The sequence below is a fragment of the Spermophilus citellus genome, assembly GCF_964194105.1.
Source record: "Spermophilus citellus genome assembly, chromosome: 11".
Lineage (NCBI taxonomy): Eukaryota > Metazoa > Chordata > Mammalia > Rodentia > Sciuridae > Spermophilus > Spermophilus citellus.
In genome coordinates this window covers 12,744,336-12,769,823 of record NC_138192.1, presented here as the reverse complement: position 1 = coordinate 12,769,823, position 25,488 = coordinate 12,744,336, and positions in this window count along the sequence as shown.

Below are 25,488 nucleotides of genomic sequence, written 5' to 3'. Positions count from 1 at the left end.
GAAAGTGTCATCAAGATTGGGTGAAAAAATGTGTGCTGAGATTTCAGGACACGTAGTTTTTTGGAAACTTGGAAACCCCTTACCATGAAAGTGATTTGCGCCAGTCTCTGCTTAGGGCTACATGAATAGGAAACAAACCATAGAGATAGAACTTGGAACGACTTTATTGTGTCAAGTTTCAAAGAGCTAGCACAAACCGTGTTTGATTTACAGTTCCAACTACATTTATCCATATAGGTGAAAACAGAGTGAAACCTAAAAATTAAAACTCTTACTGCCAACGAACGGTTTATCCTAGAAGAACGAAATTTGGTGGGTCACGTGGGATTGGGGTACTGATCATTAACTGAAAGTGTCATCAAGATTGGGTGAAAAAATGTGTGCTGATATTTCAGGATACTCGGAGTTTTTTGGAAGCTTGGCAACCCCTTTTCATGAAAGTCATTTGCGCCAGTCTCTGCTTAGGGCTACATCAATAGGAAACAAGCCATAGAGATAGAATTTGGAACTACTTTATTGTGTCAGGTTTCAAAGAGCTAGCACAAACCGTGTTTGATTTAGAGTTCCAACTACATGTATCCATATAGGAGAAAACAGAGTGAAACCTAAAAATTAAAACTGTTACTGCCAACGAACGGTTTAACCTGGAAGAATGAAATTTGGTGAGCCATGTGGGATTGGCGTACTGATCATTACCTGAAAGTGTCATCAAGATTGGGTGAAAAAATGTGTGCTGAGATTTCAGGAAACTCGTAGTTTTTTGGAAGCTTGGCAACCTCTTTCCGTGAAAGTGATTTGCGCCATTCTCGGCTTAGGGCTTCATCAATAGGAAAAGAAACCATAGAGATAGAACTTGAAACTTCTTTATTGTGTCAAGTTTCAAAGAGGTAGCACAAACCGTGTTTGATTTAGAGTTCCAACTACATGTATTTTAATAGGAGAAAAGAGAGTGAAATATAAAAATTAAAACTGTTACTGCCAACGAACAGTATAACCTAGAAGAACGAAATTTGGAGAGCCAAGTAGAATTGAGTACTGATCATTACCTGAAAGTGTCATCAAGATTGGGTGAAAAAATGTGTGCTGATATGTCATGAAACTCGTAGTTTTTTGGAATCTTGGCAACCCCTTTCCATGAAAGTGATTTGCACCGGTCTCTGCTTAGGGCTACATCAATAGGAAACAAACCATAGAGATAGAACTTGGAACTAATTTATTGTGTCAAGTTTCAAAGAGCTAGCACAAACCGTGTTTGATTTAGAATTCCAACTACATGTATCCATATAGGAGAAAACAGAGTGAAACCTAAAATTTAAACTCTTACTGCCAACGAACGGTTTAACCTAGAAGAACGAAATTTGCTGAGCCAAGTGGGATTGGGTACTGATCATTACCTGAAAGTGTCATCAAGATTGGGTGAAAAAATATGTGCTGAGATTTCAGGAAAATCGTAGTTTTTTGGAAGCTTCCAACCCCTTTCCAAAAAAGTGATTTGTGCCAGTCTCTGCTTAGGGCTACATCAATAGCAAACAAACCATAGAGATACAACTTGGAACTACATTATTGTGTCAAGTTTCAAAGAGCTAGCACAAACCGTGTTTGATTTACAGTTCCATCAACATGTATCCATATAGGAGAAAACAGAGAGAAACCTAAAAATTTAAACTGTTACTGCCAACAAACGGTTTAACCTAGAAGAACGAAATTTGGTGAGCCAAGTGGGATTGGGGTACTGATCATTGCCTGAAAGTGTCATCAAGTTTGGGTGAAAAAATGTGTGCTGATATTTCAGAAAACTCCTAGTTTTTTGGAAGCTTGGTAACACCTTTCCATGAAAGTGATTTGCGCCTGTCTCTGCTTAGGGCTACATCAATAGGAAACAAACCATAGAGATAGAATTTGGAACTACTTTATTGTGTCAAGTTTCAAAGAGCTAGCACAAACCGTGTTTGATTTAGAGTTCCAACTACATGTATCCATATAGGAGAAAACAGAGTGAAACTTAAAAATTAAAACTGTAACTGCCAACGAACGGTTTAACCTAGAAGAACGAAATTTGGTGAGCCAAGTGGGATTGGGGTACTGATCATTACCTGAAAGTGTCATCAAGATTGGGTGAAAAAATGTGTGCAGAGATTTCAGGAAACTCGTAGTTTTTTGAAGCTTGGCAACCCCTTTCCATGAAAGTGATTTGCGCCAGTCTCTGCTTAGGGCTACATCAATAGGAAACAAACCATAGAGATAGAACTTGGAACTGCTTTATAGTGTCAAGTTTCAAAGAGCTAGCACAAACCGTGTTTGATTTAGAGTTCCAACTACATGTATCCATATAGGAGAAAACAGAGTGAAACCTAAAAATTAAAACTGTTACTGCCAACGAACGGTTTAATGTAGAAGAATGAAATTTGGTGAGCCAAGTGGGATTGGGGTACTGATCATTACCCGAAAGTGTCATCAAGATTGGGTGAAAAAATGTGTGCTGATATGTCAGGAAACTCGTAGTTTTTTAGAATCATGACAACCCCTTTCCATCAAAGTGATTTGCACCGGTCTCTGCTTAGGGTACATCAATAGGAAACAAACCGTAGAGATTGAACTTGGAACTGCTTTACTGTGTCAAGTTTCAAAGAGCTAGCACAAACCGTGTTTGATTTAGAGTTCCAACTACATGTATCCATATAGGAGAAAACACAGTGAAACCTAAAAATTAAAACTGTTACTGCCAACGAACGGTTTAACCTAGAAAAACGAAATTTGGTGGTCCAAGTGGGATTGGGGTACTGATCATTACCTGAAAGTGTCATCAAGATTGGGTGAAAAAATGTGTGCTGAGATTTCAGGAAACTCGTAGTTATTTGGAAGCATGGCAACCCCTTTCATTAAATTGGTTTGCGCAGGTCTCTGCTTAGGGCTACATCAATAGGAAACAAACCATAGAGATAGAACTTGGAACTACTTTATTGTGTCAAGTTTCAAAGAGCTAGCACAAACCGTGTTTGATTTAGAGTTCCAACTACATGTATCCATATAGGAGAAAACAGAGTGAAACCTAAAAAATTAAAACTGTTACTGCCAACGAACGGTTTAACCTGGAAGAATGAAATTTGGTGAACCAAGTGGGATTGGGGTACTGATCATTACCTGAAAGTGTCATCAAGATTGGGTGAAAAAATGTGTGCTGAGATTTCAGGAAACTCGTAGTTTTTTCGAAGCTTGGCAACCCCTTTCCATGAAAGTGATTTGCGCCGGTCTCTGCTTAGGGCTACATCAATAGGAAACAAACCATAGAGATAGAATTTGGAACTACTTTATTTTGTCAAGTTTCAACGAGCTAGCACAAACCGTGTTTGATTTAGCGTTCCAATTACATGTATCCATATAGGAGAAAACAGAGTGAAACCTAAAAATTAAAACTGTAACTGCCAACGAACGGTTTAACCTAGAGAACGAAATTTGGTGAGCCAATTGGGATTGGGGTAGTGATCATTACCAGAAAGTGTCATCAAGATTGGGTGAAAAAATGTGTGCTGAGATTTCAGGACACGTAGTTTTTTGGAAACTTGGAAACCCCTTACAATGAAAGTGATTTGCGCCAGTCTCTGCTTAGGGCTACATCAATAGGAAACAAACCATAGAGTTAGAACTTGGAACTACTTTATTGTGTCAAGTTTCAAAGAGGTAGCACAAACCGTGTTTGATTTAGAGTTCCAACTACATGTATTTTAATAGGAGAAAAGAGAGTGAAACATAAAAATTAAAACTGTTACTGCCAAAGAACGGTTTAACCTAGAAGAATGAAATTTGGTGAGCCATGTGGGATTGGCGTACTGATCATTACCTGAAAGTGTCATCAAGATTGGGTGAAAAAATGTGTGCTGAGATTTCAGGAAACTCGTAGTTTTTTGGAAGCTTGGCAACCTCTTTCCGTTAAAGTGATTTGCGCCATTCTCGGCTTAGGGCTTCATCAATAGGAAAAGAAACCATAGAGATAGAACTTGAAACTTCTTTATTGTGTCAAGTTTCAAAGAGGTAGCACAAACCGTGTTTGATTTAGAGTTCCAACTACATGTATTTTAATAGGAGAAAAGAGAGTGAAACATAAAAATTAAAACTGTTACTGCCAACGAACAGTTTAACCTAGAAGAACGAAATTTGGAGAGCCAAGTAGAATTGGGTACTGATCATTACCTGAAAGTGTCATCAAGATTGGGTGAAAAAATGTGTGCTGATATGTCATGAAACTCGTAGTTTTTTGGAATCTTGGCAACCCCTTTCCATGAAAGTGATTTGCACCAGTCTCTGCTTAGGGCTACATCAATAGGAAACAAACCATAGAGATAGAACTTGGAACTAATTTATTGTGTCAAGTTTCAAAGACCTACGACAAACCGTGTTTGATTTAGAGTTCCAAATATATGTATCCATATAGGAGAAAACAGAGTGAAACCTAAAAATTAAAACTCTTACTGCCAACGAACGGTTTAACCTAGAAGAACGAAATTTGCTGAGCCAAGTGGGATTGGGTACTGATCATTACCTGAAAGTGTCATCAAGATTGGGAGAAAAAATATGTGCTGAGATTTCAGGAAAATCGTAGTTTTTTGGAAGCTTCCAACCCCTTTCCAAAAAAGTGATTTGTGCCGGTCTCTGCTTAGGGCTACATCAATAGCAAACAAAGCCTAGAGATACAACTTGGAACTACATTATTGTGTCAAGTTTCAAAGAGCTAGCACAAACCGTGTTTGATTTACAGTTCCATCTACATGTATCCATATAGGAGAAAACAGAGAGAAACCTAAAAATTTAAACTGTTACTGCCAACAAACGGTTTAACCTAGAAGAACGAAATTTGGTGAGCCAAGTGGGATTGGGGTACTGATCATTGCCTGAAAGTGTCATCAAGGTTGGGTGAAAAAATGTGTGCTGATATTTCAGAAAACTCCTAGTTTTTTGGAAGCTTGGCAACCCCTTTCCGTGAAAGTGATTTGCGCCAGTCTCTGCTTAGGGCTACATCAATAGGAAAGAAACCATAGAGATAGAACTTGGAACTACATTATTGTGTCAAGTTTCAAAGAGCTAGCACAAACCGTGTTTGATTTACAGTTCCAACTACATGTATCCATATAGGAGAAAACAGAGAGAAACCTAAAAATTAAAACTGTTACTGCCAACGAATGGTTTAAACTAGAAGAACGAAATTTGGTGAGCCAAGTGGGATTGGGGAACTGATCATTACCTGAAAGTGTCATCAAGATTGGGTTTAAAAATGTGTGCTGAGGTTTCAGGAAACTCGTAGTTATTTGGAAGCATGGCAACCCCTTTCCTTTAAAGTGGTTTGCGCAGGTCTCTGCTTAGGGCTACATGAATAGGAAACAAACCATAGAGATAGAACTTGGAACTACTTTATTGTGTCAAGTTTCAAAGAGCTAGCACAAACCGTGTTTGATTTAGAGTTCCAACTACATGTATCCATATAGGTGAAAACAGAGTGAAACCTAAAAATTAAAACTGTTACTGCCAACGAACGATTTAACCTAGAAGAACGAAATTTGGTGGGCCAAGTGTGATTGGGGTACTGATCATTACCGGAAAGTGTCATCAAGATTGGGTGAAAAAATGTGTGCTGAGATTTCAGGAAACTCGTAGTTTTTTGGAAGCTTGGCAACCCCTTTTCATGAAAGTGATTTGCGCCAGTCTCTGCTTAGGGCTACATCAATAGGAAACAAACCATAGAGATAGAACTTGGAACTTCTTTATTGTGTCAAGTTTCAAAGAGCTAGCACAAACCGAGTTTGATTTAGAGTTCAAACTTCATGTATCCATATAGGAGAAAACAGAGTGAAACCTAAAATTAAAACTGTTACTGCCAACGAACGGTTTAACCTAGAAGAACGAAATTTGGTGAGCCATGTGTTATTGGGGTACTGCTCATTACCTGAAAGTTTCATCAAGATTGGGTGAAAAAATGTGTGCTGATATGTCAGGAAACTCGTAGTTTTTTGGAATCTTGGAGACCCCTTTCCATGAAAGTGATTTGCACCGGTCTCTGCTTAGGGCTACATCAATAGGAAACAAACCATAGAGATAGAACTTGGAACTACTTTATTGTGTCAAGTTTCAAAGAGCTAGCAAAAACCGTGTTTGATTTAGAGTTCCAACTACATGTATCCATATAGGAGAAAACAGAGTGAAACCTAAAAAATTAAAACTGTTACTGCCAATGAACGGTTTAACCTGGAAGAACGAAATTTGGTGAACCAAGTAAGATTGGCGTACTGATCATTACCTGAAAGTGTCATCAAGATTGGGTGAAAAAATGTGTGCTGAGATTTCAGGAAACTCGTAGTTTTTTGGAAGCTTGGTAACACCTTTCCATGAAAGTGATTTGCGCCAGTCTCTGCTTAGGGCTACATCAATACGAAACAAACCATAGAGATAGAATTTGGAACTACTTTATTGTGTCAAGTTTCAAAGAGCTAGCACAAACCGTGTTTGATTTAGAGTTCCAACTACATGTATCCATATAGGAGAAAACAGAGTGAAACCTAAAAATTAAAACTGTAACTGCCAACGAATGGTTGAACCTAGAAGAATGAAATTTGGTGAGCCAAGTGGGATTGGGGTAGTGATCATTACCTGAAAGTGTCATTAAGATTGGGTGAAAAAATGTGTGCTGAGATTTCAGGAAACACGTAGTTTTTTGGAATCTTACAACCCCTTTCCAAAAAAGTGATTTGCGCCGGTCTCTGCCTAGGGCTATATCAATAGCAAACAAACCATAGAGATAGAACTTGGAACTACTTTATTGTGTCAAGTTTCAAAGAGCTAGCACAAACCGTATTTGATTTACAGTTCCAACTACATGTATCCATATAGGAGAAAACAGAGTGAAACCTAAAAATTAAAACTGTTACTGCCACCGAACGGTTTAACCTAGAAGAATGAAATTTGGTGAGCCAAGTGGGATTGGTGTACTGATCATTACCTGAAAGTGTCATCAAGATTGGGTGAAAAAATGTGTGCAGAGATTTCAGGAAACTCGTAGATTTTTGGAACCTTGGCAACCCCTTTCCATGAAAGTGATTTGCACCGGTCTCTGCTTAGGGCTACATCAATAGGAAACAAACCATAGAGATAGAACTTGGAACTGCTTTATTTTGTCAAGTTTCAAAGAGCTAGCACAAACCGTGTTTGATTTAGAGTTCCAACTACATGTATCCGTATAGGAGAAAACAGAGTGAAACCTAAAAATTAAAACTGTTACTGCCAACGAACGGTTTAATGTAGAAGAATGAAATTTGGTGAGCCAAGTGGGATTGGGGTACTGATCATTACCTGAAAGTGTCATCAAGATTGGGTGAAAAAATGTGTGCTGAGATTTCAGGAAACTCGTAGTTTTTTGGAAGCTTGGCAACCCCTTTCCATGAAAGTGATTTGCGCCAGTCTCTGCTTAGGGCTACATCAATAGGAAACAAACCATAGAGATAGAAGAGGGATCTACTTTATTGTGTCAAGTTTCAAAGAGCTAGCACAAACCTTGTTTGATTTAGAGTTCCAACTACATGTATCCATATAGGTGAAAACAGAGTGAAACCTAAAAATATAAACTGTTATTGCCAACGAACGATTTAACCTAGAAGAACGAAATTTGGTGGGCCAAGTGTGATTGGGGTAGTGATCATTACCGGAAAGTGTCATCAAGATTGGGTGAAAAAATGTGTGCTGAGATTTCAGGAAACTCGTAGTTTTTTGGAAGCTTGGCAACCCCTTTTCATGAAAGTGATTTGCGCCAGTCTCTGCTTAGGGCTACATCAATAGGAAACAAACCATAGAGATAGAAGTTGGAACTTCTTTATTGTGTCAAGTTTCAAAGAGCTAGCACAAACCGAGTTTGATTTAGAGTTCCAACTTCATGTATCCATATAGGAGAAAACAGAGTGAAACCTAACAATTAAAACTGTTACTGCCATCGAACGGTTTAACCTAGAAGAACGAAATTTGGTGAGCCAAGTGTTATTGGGGTACTGCTCATTACCTGAAAGTGTCATCAAGATTGGGTGAAAAAATGTGTGCTGATATGACAGGAAACTCGTAGTTTTTTGGAATCATGGCAACCCCTTTCCATCAAAGTGATTTGCACCGGTCTCTGCTTAGGGCTACATCAATAGGAAACAAACCGTAGAGATTGAACTTGGAACTGCTTTATTGTGTCAAGTTTCAAAGAGCTAGCACAAACCGTGTTTGATTTAGAGTTCCAACTACATGTATCCATATAGGAGAAAACACAGTGAAACCAAAAAATTAAAACTGTTACTGCCAACGAACGGTTTAACCTAGAAAAACGAAATTTGGTGGGCCAAGTGGGATTGGGGTACTGATCATTACCTGAAAGTGTCATCAAGATTGGGTGAAAAAATGTGTGCTGAGATTTCAGGAAACTCGTAGTTATTTGGAAGCATGGCAACCCCTTTCATTAAAGTGGTTTGCGCAGGTCTCTGCTTAGGGCTACATGAATAGGAAACAAACCATAGAGATAGAACTTGGAACTACTTTATTGTGTCAAGTTTCAAAGAGCTAGCACAAACCGTGTTTGATTTAGAGTTCCAACTACATGTACCCATATAGGAGAAAACAGAGTGAAACCTAAAAATTAAAACTGTTACAGCCAATGAACGGTTTAATGTAGAAGAATGAAATTTGGTGAGCCAAGTGGGATTGGGGTACTGATCATTACCTGAAAGAGTCATCAAGATTGGGTGAAAAAATGTGTGCTGAGATTTCAGGAAACTCGTAGTTTTTTGGAAGCTTGGCAACCCCTTTTCATGAAAGTGATTTGCGCCAGTCTCTGCTTAGGGCTACACCAATAGGAAACAAACCATAGAGATAGAACTTGGAACTTCTTTATTGTGTCAAGTTTCAAGGAGCTAGCACAAACCGAGTTTGATTTAGAGTTCCAACTTCATGTATCCATATAGGAGAAAACAGAGTGAAACCTAAAAATTAAAACTGTTACTGCCATCGAACGGTTTAACCTAGAAGAACGAAATTTGGTGATCCATGTGTTATTGGGGTACTGCTCATTACCTGAAAGTGTCATCAAGATTGGGTGAAAAAATGTGTGCTGATATGTCAGGAAACTCGTAGTTTTTTGGAATCTTGGCAACCCCTTTCCATGAAAGTGATTTGCACCGGTCTCTGCTTAGGGCTACATCAATAGGAAACAAACCGTAGAGATTGAACTTGGAACTGCTTTATTGTGTCAAGTTTCAAAGAGCTACCACAAACCGTGTTTGATTTAGAGTTCCAACTACATGTATCCATATAGGAGAAAACAGAGAGAAACCTAAAAATTAAAACTGTTACTGCCAACGAATGGTTTAAACTAGAAGAACGAAATTTGGTGAGCCAAGTGGGATTGGGGTACTGATCATTACCTGAAAGTGTCATCAAGATTGGGTGAAAAAATCTGTGCTGAGATTTCAGGAATCTCGTAGTTATTTGGAAGCATGGCAACACCTTTCCTTGAAAGTGGTTTGCGCCGGTCTCTGCTTAGGGCTACATCAATACGAAACAAACCATAGAGATAGAACTTGGAACTACTTTATTGTGTCAAGTTTCAAAGAGCTAGCACAAACCGTGTTTGATTTAGAGTTCCAACTACATGTAACCATATAGGAGAAAACAGAGTGAAACCTAAAAATTAAAACTGTAACTGCCAACGAACGGTTTAACCTAGAAGAATGAAATTTGGTGAGCCAAGTGGGATTGGGGAAGTGATCATTACCTGAAAGTGTCATCAAGATTGGGTGAAAAAATGTGTGCAGAGATTTCAGGACTCGTAGTTTTTTGGAAACTTGGAAACCCCTTACCATGAAAGTGATTTGCGCCAGTCTCTGCTTAGGGCTACATCAATAGGAAACAAACCATAGAGATAGAACTTGGAACTACTTTATTGTGTCAAGTTTCAAAGAGCTAGCACAAACCGTGTTTGATTTAGAGTTCCAACTACATGTATCCATATAGGAGAAAACAGAGTGAAACCTAAAAAATTAAAACTGTTACTGACAATGAACGGTTTAACCTGGAAGAACGAAATTTGGTGAACCAAGTGGGATTGGCGTACTGATCATTCCCTGAAAGTGTCATCAAGATTGGGTGAAAAAATGTGTGCTGAGATTTCAAGAAACTCGTAGTTTTTTGGAAGCTTGGTAACACCTTTCCATGAAAGTGATTTGCGCCAGTCTCTGCTTAGTGCTTCATCAATAGGAAACAAAGCATAGAGATAGAATTTGGAACTACTTTATTGTGTCAAGTTTCAAAGAGCTAGCACAAACCGTGTTTGATTTAGAGTTCCAACTACATGTATCCTTATAGGAGAAAACAGAGTGAAACCTAAAAATTAAAACTCTTAATGCCAACGAACAGTTTAACCTAGAAGAATGAAATTTGGTGAGCCAAGTGGGATTGGGTACTGATCATTACCTGAAAGTGTCATCAAGATTGGGTGAAAAAATGTGTGCTGAGATTTGAGGAAAATCGTAGTTTTTTGGAAGCTTCCAACCCCTTCCAAAAAAGTGATTTGTGCCGGTCTCTGCTTAGGGCTACATCAATAGCAAATAAACCATAGAGATACAACTTGGAACTACATTATTGTGTCAAGTTTCAAAGAGCTAGCACAAACCATGTTTGATTTACAGTTCCAACTACATGTATCCATATAGGAGAAAACAGAGAGAAACCTAAAAATTAAAACTGTTACTGCCAATGAATGGTTTAACCTAGAAGAACGAAATTTGGTGAGCCAAGTGGGATTCGGGTACTGATCATTACCTGAAAGTGTCATCAATATTGGGTGAAAAAATGTGAGCTGAGATTTCAGGAAACTCGTAGTTTTTTGGAAGCTTGGCAACCCCTTTCCATGAAAGTGATTTGCGCCAGTCTCTGCTTAGGGCTACATCAATAGGAAACAAACCATAGAGATAGAAGAGGGAACTACTTTATTGTGTCAAGTTTCAAAGAGCTAGCACAAACCGTGTTTGATTTAGAGTTCCAACTACATGTATCCATATAGGTGAAAACAGGGTGAAACCTAAAAATTTAAACTGTTACTGCCAAAGAACGATTTAACCTAGAAGAACGAAATTTGGTGGGCCAAGTGTGATAGGGGTAGTGATCATTACCGGAAAGTGTCATCAAGATTGGGTGAAAAAATGTGTGCTGAGATTTCAGGAAACTCGTAGTTTTTTGGAAGCTTGGCAACCCCTTTTCATGAAAGTGATTTGTGCCAGTCTCTGCTTAGGGCTACATCAATAGGAAACAAACCATAGAGATAGAACTTGTAACTTCTTTATTGTGTCAAGTTTCAAAGAGCTAGCACAAACCGAGTTTGATTTAGAGTTCCAACTTCATGTATCCATATAGGAGAAAACAGAGTGAAACCTAACAATTAAAACTGTTACTGCCATCGAACGGTTTAACCTAGAAGAACGAAATTTGGTGAGCCAAGTGTTATTGGGGTACTGCTCATTACCTGAAAGTGTCATCAAGATTGGGTGAAAAAATGTGTGCTGATATGTCAGGAAACTCGTAGTTTTTTGGAATCATGGCAAACCCTTTCCATCAAAGTGATTTGCACCGGCCTCTGCTTAGGGCTACATCAATAGGAAACAAACCGTAGAGATTGAACTTGGAACTGCTTTATTGTGTCAAGTTTCAAAGAGCTAGCACAAACCGTGTTTGATTTAGAGTTCCAACTACATGTATCCATATAGGAGAAAACAGAGTGAAACCTAAAAATTAAAACTGTTACTGCCAACGAACGGTTTAACCTAGAAGAACGAAATTTGGTGGGCCAAGTGGGATTGGGGTACTGATCATTACCTGAAAGTGTCATCAAGATTGGGTGAAAAAATGTGTGCTGAGATTTCAGGAAACTCGTAGTTTTTTGGAAGCTTGGCTACCCCTTTCCGTGAAAGTGATTTGCGCCAGTCTCTGCTTAGGGCTACATCAATAGGAAACAAACCAGAGAGATAGATCTTGGGACTACTTTATAGTGTCAAGTTTAAAAGAGCTAGCACAACTGTATTTGATTTAGAGTTCCAACTACATGTATCCATATAGGAGAAAACGGAGTGAAACCTAAAATTCAAAACTGTTACTGCCAACGAACGGTTTAACCTGGAAGAACGAAATTTGGTGAGCCAAGTGGGATTGGGGTACTGACAATTAACTGAAAGTGTCATCAAGATTGGGTGAAAAAATGTGTGCTGAGATGTCAGGAAACTCGTAGTTTTTTGGAAGTTTTCAACCCCTTTCCATGAAAGTGATTTGCGGTGGTTTCTGCTTAGGGCTACATCAATAAGAAACAAACCATAGAGATAGAACTTGGAACTACTTTATTGTGTCAAGTTTCAAAGAGCTAGCACAAACCGTATTTGATTTAGAGTTCCAACTACATGTATCCATATAGGAGAAAACAGAGTGAAACCTAAAAATTAAAACTGTTACTGCCAATGAACGGTTTAATCTAGAAGAATGAAATTTGGTGAGCCAAGTGGGATTGGGGTACTGACAATTAACTGAAAGTGTCATCAAGATTGGGTGAAAAAATGTGTGATGAGATTTCAGGAAACTCGTAGTATTTTGGAAGCTTGGCAACCCATTTCCATGAAAGTGATTTGCGGTGGTCTCTGCTTAGGGCTACATCAATAGGAAACAAACCATAGAGTTAGAACTTGGAACTACTTTATTGTGTCAAGTTTCAAAGAGCTAGCACAAACCGTGTTTGATTTAGAGTTCCAACTACATGTATCCATATAGGAGAAAACAGAGTGAAAGATAAAAATTAAAACTGTTACTGCCATCGAAAGGTTTAACCTAGATGAACGAAATTTGGTGAGCCTAGTGGGATTGGCGTACTGATCCTTACCTGAAAGTGTCATCAAGATTGGATGAAAAAATGTGTGATGAGATTTCAGGAAACTCGTAGTATTTTGGAAGCTTGGCAACCCATTTCCATGAAAGTGATTTGCGGTGGTCTCTGCTTAGGGCTACATCAATAGGAAACAAACCATAGAGGTCGAACTTGGAACTACTTTATTGTGTCATGTTTCAAACAGCTAGCACAAACCGTGTTTGATTTAGAGTTCCAACTACATGTATCCATATAGGAGAAAACATAGTGAAACCGAAACATTAAAACTGTTACTGCCAACGAACGGTTTAACCTAGAAGAACGAAATTTGGTGAGCCAAGTGGGATTGGGGTACTGACCATTACCTGAAAGTGTCATCAAGATTGGGTGAAAAAATCTGTGCTGAGATTTCAGGAAACTCGTAGTTTTTTGGAAGATTGGCAACCCCTTTCCATGAAAGTGATTTGCGCCGGTCTCTGCTTAGGGCTACATCAATAGGAAACAAACCATAGAGATAGAACTTGGAACTACTTTATTGTGTCAAGTTTCAAAAAGCTAGCACAAACCGTGTTTCATTTAGAGTTCCAACTACATGTATCCATATAGGAGAAAACAGAGTGAAACCTAAAAAATTAAAACTGTTACTGCCAACGAATGGTTTAACCTAGAAGAACGAAATTTGGTGAGCCAAGCGGGATTGGGGTACTGATCATTACCTGAAAGTGTCATCAATATTGGGTGAAAAAATGTGTGCGGAGATTTCAGGAAACTCGTAGTTTTTTGGAAGCTTGGCAACACCTTTCCATGAAAGGGATTTGCGCTGGTCTCTGCTTAGGGCTACATCAATAGGAAACAAACCATAGAGATAGAACTTGGAACTACTTTATTGTGTCAAGGTTCAAAGAGCTAGCACAAACCGTGTTTCATTTAGAGTTCCAACTACATGTATCCATAAAGGAGAAAACAGAGTGAAACCGAAAAATTAAAACTGTTACTGCCAACGAACGGTTTAACCTAGAAGAACGAAATTTGGTGAGCAAAATGGGATTGGGGTACTGATCATTACCTGGAAGTGTCATCAATATTGGGTGAAAAAATGTGTGCTGAGATTTCAGGAAACTGGTAGTTTTTTGGAAACTTTCAACCCCTTTCCATGAAAGTGATTTGCGGTGGACTCTGCTTAGGGATACATCAATAAGGAACAATCCATAGAGATAGAACTTGTAACTACTTTATTGTGACAAGTTTCAAAGAGCTAGCACAAACCGTGTTTGATTTAGAGTTCCAACTACATGTATCCATATAGGAGAAAACAGAGTGAAACCTAAAAATTAAAACTGTTACTGCCAATGAACGGTTTAACCTAGAAGAACGAAATTTATTGAGCCATGTGGGATTGGGGTACTGATCATTACCTGAAAGTGTCATCAAGATTGGGTGAAAAAATGTGTGCTGATATTTCAGGATATCGTAGTTTTTTGGAAGCTTGGCAACCCATTTCTATGAAAGTGATTTGCGGTGGTCTCTTCTTAGGGATACATCAATAAGAAACAATCCATAGAGATAGAACTTGTAACTACTTTATTTTGTCAAGTTTCAAAGAGCTAGCACAAACTGTGTTTTATTTAGAGTTCCAACTACATGTATCCATATAGGAGAATACAGAGTGAAACCTAAAAATTAAAACTCGTACTGCCAACAAACGGTTTAACCAAGAAGAACGAAATTTGGTGAGCCAAGTGGATTTGGGGTACTGATCATTACCTGAAAATGTCATCAAGATTGGGTGAAAAAATGTGTGCTGAGATTTCAGGAAACTCGTAGTTTTCTAGAAGCTTTTCAACCCCTTTCCATGAAAGTGATTTGCGCCGGTCTCTGCTTAGGGCTACATCAATAGGAAGCAAACCATAGAAACAGAACTTGGAACTACTTTATTGTGTCAAGTTTCAAAGAGCTAGCACAAACCGTGTTTGATTTAGAGTTCCAACTACATGTATCCATATAGGAGAAAACAGAGTGAAACCTAAAAATGAAAACTGTTACTGCCAACGAACGGTTTAACCTAGAAGAACGAAAATTGGTGAGCCAAGTGGAATTGGGGTACTCATCCTTACCTGAAATTGTCATCAAGATTGGGTGAAAAAATGTGTGCTGAGATTTCAGGAAACTCTTACTTTTTTGGAAGCTTGGCAACCCCTTTCCATGAAAGTGATTTGCGCCGGTCTCTGCTTAGGGCTACATCAATAGGAAACAAACCATAGAGACAGAACTTTGAACTACTTTATTGTGTCAAGTTTCAAAGAGCTAGCACAAACCGTGTTTGATTTATAGTTCCTAAAACATGTATCCATTAGGAGAAAACAGAGTGAAACCTAAAAATTAAAACTGTTAATGCCATCGAACGGTTTAACCTAGAAGAACGAAATTTGGTGAGCCATGTGGGATTGGGGTACTGATCATTACCTGAAAGTGTCATCAAGATTGGGTGAAAAAATGTGTGCTGAGATTTCAGGAAACTCGTAGTTTTTTGGAAGCTTGGCAACCCATTTCCATGAAAGTGATTTGCGGTGGTCTCTGCTTAGGGCTACATCAATAAGAAACAATCCATAGAGATAGAACTTGGTACTACTTTATTGTGTCAAGTTTCAAAGAGCTAGCACAAACCGTGTTTGATTTAGAGTTCCAACTACATGTATCCATATAGGAGAAAACAGAGTGAAACCTAAAAATTAAAACTGTTACTGCCAACGAACCGTTTAACCTGGAAGAACGAAATTTGGTGAGCCAAGTGGGGTTGGGGTACTGATCATTACCTGAAAGTGTCATCAAGATTGGGTGAAAAAATGTGTGCTGAGATTTCAGGAAACTCGTAGTTTTTTGGAAGCTTGGCAACCCCTTTCCATGAAAGTGATTTGCGCCAGTCTCTGCTTAGGGCTACATCAATAGGAAACAAACCATAGAGATAGAATTTGGAACTACTTTATTGTGTCAAGTTTCAAAGAGTTAGCACAAACCGTGTTTGATTTAGAGTTCCAACTACGTGTATCCATATAGGAGAAAAAAATATGAAACCTAAAAATTAAAACTGTTACTGCCAACGAATGGTTTTACCTAGAAGATCGAAATTTGGTGAGCCAAGTGGGATTGGGGTACTGATCATTACCTGAAAGTGTCATCAAGATTGGGTGAAAAAATGTGTGCTGAGATTTCAGGAAACTCGTAGTTTTTTGGTAGCTTGGCAACCCCTTTCCATGAAAGTGTATTGCGCTGGTCTCTGCTTAGGGCTACATGAATAGGAAACAAACCATAGAGATAGAACTTGGAACTACTTTATTGTGTCAAGTTTCAAAGAGCTAGCACAAACTGTGTTTGATTTAGAGTTCCAACTACATGTATCCATATAGGAGAAAAAAAAGTGAAACCTAAAAATTAAAACTGTTACTGCCAACGAATGGTTTTACCTAGAAGAACGAAATTTGGTGAGCCAAGTGGGATTGGGGTACTGATCATTACCTGAAAGTGTCATCAAGATTGGGTGAAAAAATGTGTGCTGAGATTTCAGGAAACTCGTAGTTTTTTGGTAGCTTGGCAACCCCTTTCCATGAAAGTGTATTGCGCTGGTATCTGCTTAGGGCTACATGAATAGGAAACAAACCATAGAGAGAGAACTTGGAACTACTTTATTGTGTCAACTTTCAAAGAGCTAGCACAAACCGTGTTTGATTTAGAGTTCCAAATACATGTATCCATATAGGAGAAAACAGAGTGAAGCCTAAAAATTAAAACTGTTACTGCCAACGAACGGTTTAACCTAGAAGAATGAGAATTGGTGAGCCAAGTGGGATTGGGGTACTGATCCTTACCTGAAAGTGTCATCAAGTTTCGGTGAAAAAATGTGTGCTGAGATGTCAGGAAACTCGTAGTTTTTTGGAAGCTTGGCATCCCCTTTCCATGTTAGTGGTTTCCGCCGGTCTCTGCTTAGGGCTACATCAATAGGAAACAAACCGTAGAAATAGAACTTGGAACTACTTTATTGTGTCAAGTTTCAAAGAGCTAACACAAACCGTGTTTCATTTAGAGTTCCAACTACATGTATCCATATAGGAGAAAACAGAGTGAAACCTAAAAATTAAAACTGTTACTGCCAACGAACGGTTTAACCTAGAAGAACGAAAATTGGTGAGCCAAGTGGGATTGGAGTACTGATCATTACCTGAAAGTGTCATCAAGATTGGGTGAAAAAATGTGTGCTGAGATTTCAGGAAACTCCTAGTATTTTGGAAGCTTGGCAACCCCTTTCCATGAAAGTGATTTGCGCCGGTCTCTGCTAAGGGCTACATCAATAGGAAACAAACCATAGAGATAGAACTTGGAACTACTGTATTGTGTCAAGTTTCAAAGAGCTAGCACAGACCGTGTTTGATTTAGAGTTCCAACTACATGTGTCCATATAGGAGAAAACAGAGAGAAACCTAAAAATTATAACTGTTACTGCCAAAGAACGGTTTAACCTAGAAGAACGAAATTTGATGAGCCAAGTGGGATTGGGGTACTGATTATTACCTGAAAGTGTCATCAAGATTGGGTGAAAAAATGTGTGCTGAAATTTCAGGAAACTCGTAGTTTTTTGGAAGCTTGGCAACTCCTTTCCATGAAAGTGATTTGTGCTGGTCTGTGCTTAGGGCTACATGAATAGGAAACAAACCATAGAGTTAGAACTTGGAACTACTTTATTGTGTCAAGTTTCAAAGAGCTAGCACAAAAAGTGTTTGATTTAGAGTTCCAACTACATGTTTCCATATAGGAGAAAACAGAGGGAAACCTAAATATTAAAACTGTTATTGCCACCGAATGGTTTAACCTAGAAGAATGAAATTTGGTGAGCCAAGTGGGATTGGGGTAGTGATCATTACCTGAAAGTGTCATCAAGATTGGGTGAAAAAATGTGTGCTGAGATTTCAGGAAACTCGTAGTTTTTTGGAAGCTTGGCAACCCCTTTTCATGTAAGTGATTTGCGCCGGTCTCTGATTAGGGCTACATCAATAGGAAACAAACCATAGAGATAGAAGTGGGAACTACTTTATTGTGTCAAGTTTAAAAGAGGTAGCACAAACCGTGTTTGATTTAGAGTTCCAACTACATGTATCCATATAGGAGAAAACAGAGTGAAACCTAAAAATTAAAACTGTTACTGCCAACGAACCGTTTAACATGGAAGAAGAAAATTTGGTGAGCCAAGTGGGGTTGGGGTACTGATCATTACATGAAAGTGTCATCAAGATTGGGTGAAAAAATGTGTGCTGAGATTTCAGGAAACTCGTAGTTTTTTGGAAGCTTGGTAACCCCTTTCCATGAAAGTGATTTGCGCCAGTCTCTGCTTAGGGCTACATCAATAGGAAACAAACCATAGAGATAGAACTTGGAACTACATTATTGTGTCAAGTTTCAAAGTGCTAGCACAAACCGTGTTTGATTTAGAGTTCCAACTACATGTATCCATATAGGAGAAAACAGATTGAAACCTAAAAATTAAAACTCGTACTGCCAACAAACGGTTTAACCAAGAAGAACGAAATTTGGTGAGCCAAGTGGATTTGGGGTACTGATCATTACCTGAAAATGTCATCAAGATTGGGTGAAAAAATGTGTGCTGAGATTTCAGGAAACTCGTAGTTTTCTAGAAGCTTGGCAACCCCTTTCCATGAAAGTGATTTGCGCCGGTCTCTGCTTAGGGCTACATCAATAGGAAGCAAACCATAGAAACAGAACTTGGAACTACTTTATTGTGTCAAGTTTCAAAGAGCTAGCACAAACCGTGTTTGATTTAGAGTTCCAACTACATGTATCCATATAGGAGAAAACAGAGTGAAACCTAAAAATGAAAACTGTTACTGCCAACGAACGGTTTAACCTAGAAGAACGAAAATTGGTGAGCCAAGTGGGATTGGGGTACTGATCCTTACCTGAAATTGTCATCAAGATTGGGTGAAAAATTGTGTGCTGAGATTTCAGGAAACTCTTACTTTTTTGGAAGCTTGGCAACCCCTTTCCATGAAAGTGATTTGCGCCGGTCTCTGCTTAGGGCTACATCAATAGGAAACAAACCATAGAGACAGAACGTTGAACTACTTTATTGTGTCAAGTTTCAAAGAGCTAGCACAAACCGTGTTTGATTTAGAGTTCCTAAAACATGTATCCATTAGGAGAAAACAGAGTGAAACCTAAAAATTAAAACTGTTACTGCCATCGAACGGTTTAACCTAGAAGAACGAAATTTGGTGAGCCATGTGGGATTGGGGTACTGATCATGACCTGAAAGTGTCATCAATATTGGGTGAAAAAATGTGTGCTGAGATTTCAGGAAACTCGTAGTTTTTTGGAAGCTTGGCAACCCATTTCCATGAAAGTGATTTGCGGTGGTCTCTGCTTAGGGCTACATCAATAAGAAACAATCCATAGAGATAGAACTTGGAACTACTTTATTGTGTCAAGTTTCAAAGAGCTAGCACAAACCGTGTTTGATTTAGAGTTCCAACTACATGTATCCATATAGGAGAAAACAGAGTGAAACCTAAAAATTAAAACTCGTACTGCCAACAAACGGTTTAACCTAGAAGAACGAAATTTGGTGAGCCAAGTGAGATTGGGGTACTGATCATTACCTGAAAGTGTCATCAAGATTGTGTGAAAAAATGTGTGCTGAGATTCAGGAAACTCGTAGTTTTTTGGAAGCTTGGCAACCCCTTTCCGTGAAAGTGATTTGCGCCGGTCTCTGCTTAGGGCTACATCAATAGGAAACAAACCATAGAGATAGATCTTGGGACTACTTTATTGTGTCAAGTTTCAAAGAGCTAGCACAAACCGTGTTTGATTTAGAGTTTCAACTACATGTATCCATATAGGAGAAAACAGAGTGAAACCTAAAAATTAAAACTGTTACTGCCAACGAACGGTTTAACCTAGAAGAACGAAATTTGGTGAGCCAAATGGGATTGGGGTACTCATCATTACCTGAAAGTGTCATCAATATTGGGTGAAAAAATATGGGCTGAGATTTCAGAAACTCGTAGTTTTTTGGAAGCTTGGCAACCCCTTTCCATGAAAGTGATTTTCGCCGGTCTCTGATTATGGCTACCTCAATAGGATGCAAACCTTAGAGATTAGAACTTGGAACTACTTTATTGTGTCAAGTTTCAAAGAGCTACCACAAACCGTGTTTGATTTAGAGTTCCAACTACATGTATCCATATAGGAGAAAACAGAGTGAAACCTAAAAATTAAAACTGTTACTGCCATCGAACGGTTTAACCTAGAAGAACGAAATTTGCTGAGCCAAGTGGATTTGGGGTACTGATCATTATCTGAAAGTGTCATCAAGATTGGGTGAAAAAATCTGTGCTGAGATTTCAGGAAACTCGTAGTTTTTTGGAAGCTTGGCAACCCCTTTCCATGAAAGTGATTTGCGCCGGTCTCTGCTTAGGGCTACATCAATAGGAAACAAACCATAGAGACAGAACTTGGAACTACTTTATTGTGTCAAGTTTCAAAGAGCTAGCACAAACCGTGTTTGATTTAGAGTTGCAACTACATGTATCCATATAGGAGAAAACAGAGTGAAAGATAAAAATTAAAACTCTTACTGCCAACGAACGGTTTAATCTAGAAGAACGAAATTTGGTGAGCCAAGTGGGATTGGGGTACTGATGATTACCTGAAAGTGTCATCAATATTGGGTGAAAAAATGTGTGCTGAGATTTCAGGAAACTGGTAGTTTTTTGGAAACTTTCAACCCCTTTTCATGAAAGTGATTTGCGGTGGTCTCTGCTTAGGGCTACATCAATAGGAAACAAACCATAGAGGTAGAACTTGGAACTACTTTATTGTGTCAAGTTTCAAAGAGCTAGCACAAACCGTGTTTCATTTAGAGTTCCAACTACATGTATCCATATAGGAGAAAACAGAGTAAAACCTAAAAACTTAAAACTGTAACTGCCAACGAATGGTTTAACCTAGAAGAACGAAATTTGGTGAGCCAAGTGGGATTGGGGTACTGATCATTACCTGAAAGTGTCATCAATATTGGGTGAAAAAATGTGTGCGGAGATTTCAGGAAACTCGTAGTTTTTTGGAAGCTTGGCAACCCCTTTCCATGAAAAGGATTTGCGCTGGTCTCTGCTTAGGGCTACATCAATAGGAAACAATCCATAGAGATAGAACTTGGAACTACTTTATTGTGTCAAGTTTCAAAGAGCTAGCACAAACCGTGTTCGATTTAGAGTTCCAACTACATGTATCCATAAAGGAGAAAACAGAGTGAAACCTAAAAATTAAAACTGTTACTGCCAACGAACGGTTTAACCTAGAAGAACGAAATTTGGTGAGCCAAATGGGATTGGGGTACTGATCATTACCTGGAAGTGTCATCAAGATTGGGTGAAAAAATGTGTGCTGATATTTCAGGATATCGTTGTTTTTTGGAAGCTTGGCAACCCATTTCCATGAAAGTGATTTCCGGTGGTCTCTGCTTAGGGCTACATCAATAAGAAACAATCCATAGAGATAGAACTTGTAACTACTTTATTGTGTCAAGTTTCAAAGAGCTAGCACAAACCGTGTTTGATTTAGAGTTCCAACTACATGTATCCATATAGGAGAAAACAGATTGAAACCTAAAAATTAAAACTCGTACTGCCAACAAACGGTTTAACCAAGAAGAACGAAATTTGGTGAGCCAAGTGGATTTGGGGTACTGATCATTACCTGAAAGTGTCATCAAGATTGGGTGAAAAAATGTGTGCTGAGATTTCAGGAAACTCGTAGTTTTCTAGAAGCTTGGCAACCCCTTTCCATGAAAGTGATTTGCGCCGGTCTCTGCTTAGGGCTACATCAATAGGAAGTAAACCATAGAAACAGAACTTGGAACTACTTTATTGTGTCAAGTTTCAAAGAGCTAGCACAAACCGTGTTTGATTTAGAGTTCCAACTACATGTATCCATATAGGAGAAAACAGAGTGAAACCTAAAAATGAAAACTGTTACTGCCAACGAACGGTTTAACCTAGAAGAACGAAAATTGGTGAGCCAAGTGGGATTGGGGTACTGATCCTTACCTGAAATTGTCATCAAGATTGGGTGAAAAATTGTGTGCTGAGATTTCAGGAAACTCTTACTTTTTTGGAAGCTTGGCAACCCCTTTCCATGAAAGTGATTTGCGACGGTCTCTGCTTAGGGCTACATCAATAGGAAACAAACCATAGAGACAGAACGTTGAACTACTTTATTGTGTCAAGTTTCAAAGAGCTAGCACAAACCGTGTTTGATTTAGAGTTCCTAAAACATGTATCCATTAGGAGAAAACAGAGTGAAACCTAAAAATTAAAACTGTTACTGCCATCGAACGGTTTAACCTAGAAGAACGAAATTTGGTGAGCCATGTGGGATTGGGGTACTGATCATTACCTGAAAGTGTCATCAATATTGGGTGAAAAAATGTGTGCTGAGATTTCAGGAAACTCGTAGTTTTTTGGAAGCTTGGCAACCCATTTCCATGAAAGTGATTTGTGGTGGTCTCTGCTTAGGGCTACATCAATAAGAAACAATCCATAGAGATAGAACTTGGAACTACTTTTTTGTGTCAAGTTTCAAAGAGCTAGCACAAACCGTGTTTGATTTAGAGTTCCAACTACATGTATCCATATAGGAGAAAACAGAGTGAAACCTAAAAATTAAAACTCGTACTGCCAACAAACGGTTTAACCTAGAAGAACGAAATTTGGTGAGCCAAGTGAGATTGGGGTTCTGATCATTACCTGAAAGTGTCATCAAGATTGTGTGAAAAAATGTGTGCTGAGATTCAGGAAACTCGTAGTTTTTTGGAAGCTTGGCAACCCCTTTCCGTGAAAGTGATTTGCGCCGGTCTCTGCTTAGGGATACATCAATAGGAAACAAACCATAGAGATAGATCTTGGGACTACTTTATTGTGTCAAGTTTCAAAGAGCTAGCACAAACCGTGTTTGATTTAGAGTTCCAACTACATGTATCCATATAGGAGAAAACAGAGTGAAACCTAAAAATTAAAACTGTTACAGCCAACGAATGGTTTAACCTAGAAGAACGAAATTTGGTGAGCCAAATGGGATTGGGGTTCGCATCATTACCTGAAAGTGTCATCAATATTGGGTGAAAAAATATGGGCTGAGATTTCAGGAAACTCGTAGTTTTTTGGAAGCTTGGCAACCCCTTTCCATGAAAGTGATTTTCGCCGGTCTCTGATTAGGGCTACCTCAATAGGATGCAAACCTTAGAGATTAGAACTTGGAACTACTTTATTGTGTCAAGTTTCAAAGAGCTAGCACAAACCGTGTTTGATTTAGAGTTCCAACTACATATATCCATATAGGAGAAAACAGAGTGAAACCTAAAAATTAAAACTGTTACTGCCATCGAACGGTTTAACCTAGAAGAACGAAATTTGCTCAGCCAACTGGATTTGGGGTACTGATCATTATCTGAAAGTGTCATCAAGATTGGGTGAAAAAATGTGTGCTGAGATTTCAGGAAACTCGTAGTTTTTTGGAAGCTTGGCAACCCCTTTCCATGAAAGTGATTTGCGCCGGTCTCTGCTTAGGGCTACATCAATAGGAAACAAACCATAGAGACAGAACTTGGAACTACTTTATTGTGTCAAGTTTCAAAGAGCTAGCACAAACCGTGTTTGATTTAGAGTTGCAACTACATGTATCCATATAGGAGAAAACAGAGTGAAAGATAAAAATTAAAACTCTTACTGCCAACGAACGGTTTAATCTAGAAGAACGAAATTTGGTGAGCCAAGTGGGATTGGGGTACTGATGATTACCTGAAAGTGTCATCAATATTGGGTGAAAAAATGTGTGCTGAGATTTCAGGAAACTGGTAGTTTTTTGGAAACTTTCAACCCCTTTTCATGAAAGTGATTTGCGGTGGTCTCTGCTTAGGGCTACATCAATAGGAAACAAACCATAGAGGTAGAACTTGGAACTACTTTATTGTGTCAAGTTTCAAAGAGCTAGCACAAACTGTGTTTGATTTAGAGTTCCAACTACATGTATCCATAAAGGAGAAAACAGAGTGAAACCTAAAAATTAAAACTGTTACTGCCAATGAACGGTTTAACCTAGAAGAACGAAATTTGGTGAGCCAAGTGGGATTGGGGTACAGATCATTACCTGAAAGTGTCATCAAGATTGGGTGAAAAAATGTGTGCTGAGATTTTAGGAAACTCTTACTTTTTTGGAAGCTTGGCAACCCCTTTCCATGAAAGTGATTTGCGCCGGTCTCTGCTTAGGGATACATCAATAGGAAACAAACCATAGAGACAGAACTTTGAACTACTTTATTGTGTCAAGTTTCAAAGAGCTAGCACAAACCGTGTTTGATTTATAGTTCCTAAAACATGTATCCATTAGGAGAAAACAGAGTGAAACCTAAAAATTAAAACTGTTACTGCCATCGAACGGTTTAACCTAGAAGAACGAAATTTGGTGAGCCATGTGGGATTTGGGTACTGATCATTACCTGAAAGTGTCATCAAGTTTGGGTGAAAAAATGTGTGCTGATATTTCAGGTAACTCGTAGTTTTTTGGAAGCTTGGCAACCCATTTCCATGAAAGTGATTTGCGGTGGTCTCTGCTTAGGGCTACATCAATAAGAAAAAATCCATAGAGATAGAACTTTGAACTACTTTATTGTGTCAAGTTTCAAAGAGCTAGCACAATCCGTGTTTGATTTAGAGTTCCAACTACATGTATCCATATAGGAGAAAACAGAGTGAAACCTAAAAATTAAAACTGTTACTGCCATCGAACGGTTTAACCTAGAAGAACGAAATTTGCTGAGCCAAGTGGATTTGGGGTACTGATCATTACCTGAAAGTGTCATCAAGATTGGGTGAAAAAATGTGGGCTGAGATTTCAGGAAACTCGTAGTTTTTTGGAAGCTTGGCAACCCCTTTCCGTGAGAGTGATTTGCGCCGGTCTCTGCTTAGGGCTACATCAATAGGAAACAAACCATAGAGACAGAACTTGGAACTACATTATTGTGTCATGTTTCAAAGAGCTAGCACAAACCGTGTTTGATTTAGAGTTCCAAGTACATGTATCCATATAGGAGAAAACAGAGTGAAACCTAAAAATGAAAACTGTTACTGCCAACGAACGGTTTAACCTAGAAGAACGAAAATTGGTCAGCCAAGTGGGATTGGGGTACTGATCCTTACCTGAAAGTGTCATCAAGATTGGGTGAAAAAATGTGTGCTGAGATTTCAGGAAACTCTTACTTTTTTGGAAGCTTGGCAACCCCTTTCCATGAAAGGGATTTGCGCAGGTCTCTGCTTAGGGCTACATCAATAGGAAACAAACCATAGAGACAGAACTTTGAACTACTTTATTGTGTCAAGTTTCAAAGAGCTAGCACAAACCGTGTTGGATTTAGAGTTCCTAAAACATGTATTAATTAGGAGAAAACAGAGTGAAACCTAAAAATTAAAACTGTTACTGCCATCGAACGGTTTAACCTAGAAGAACGAAATTTGGTG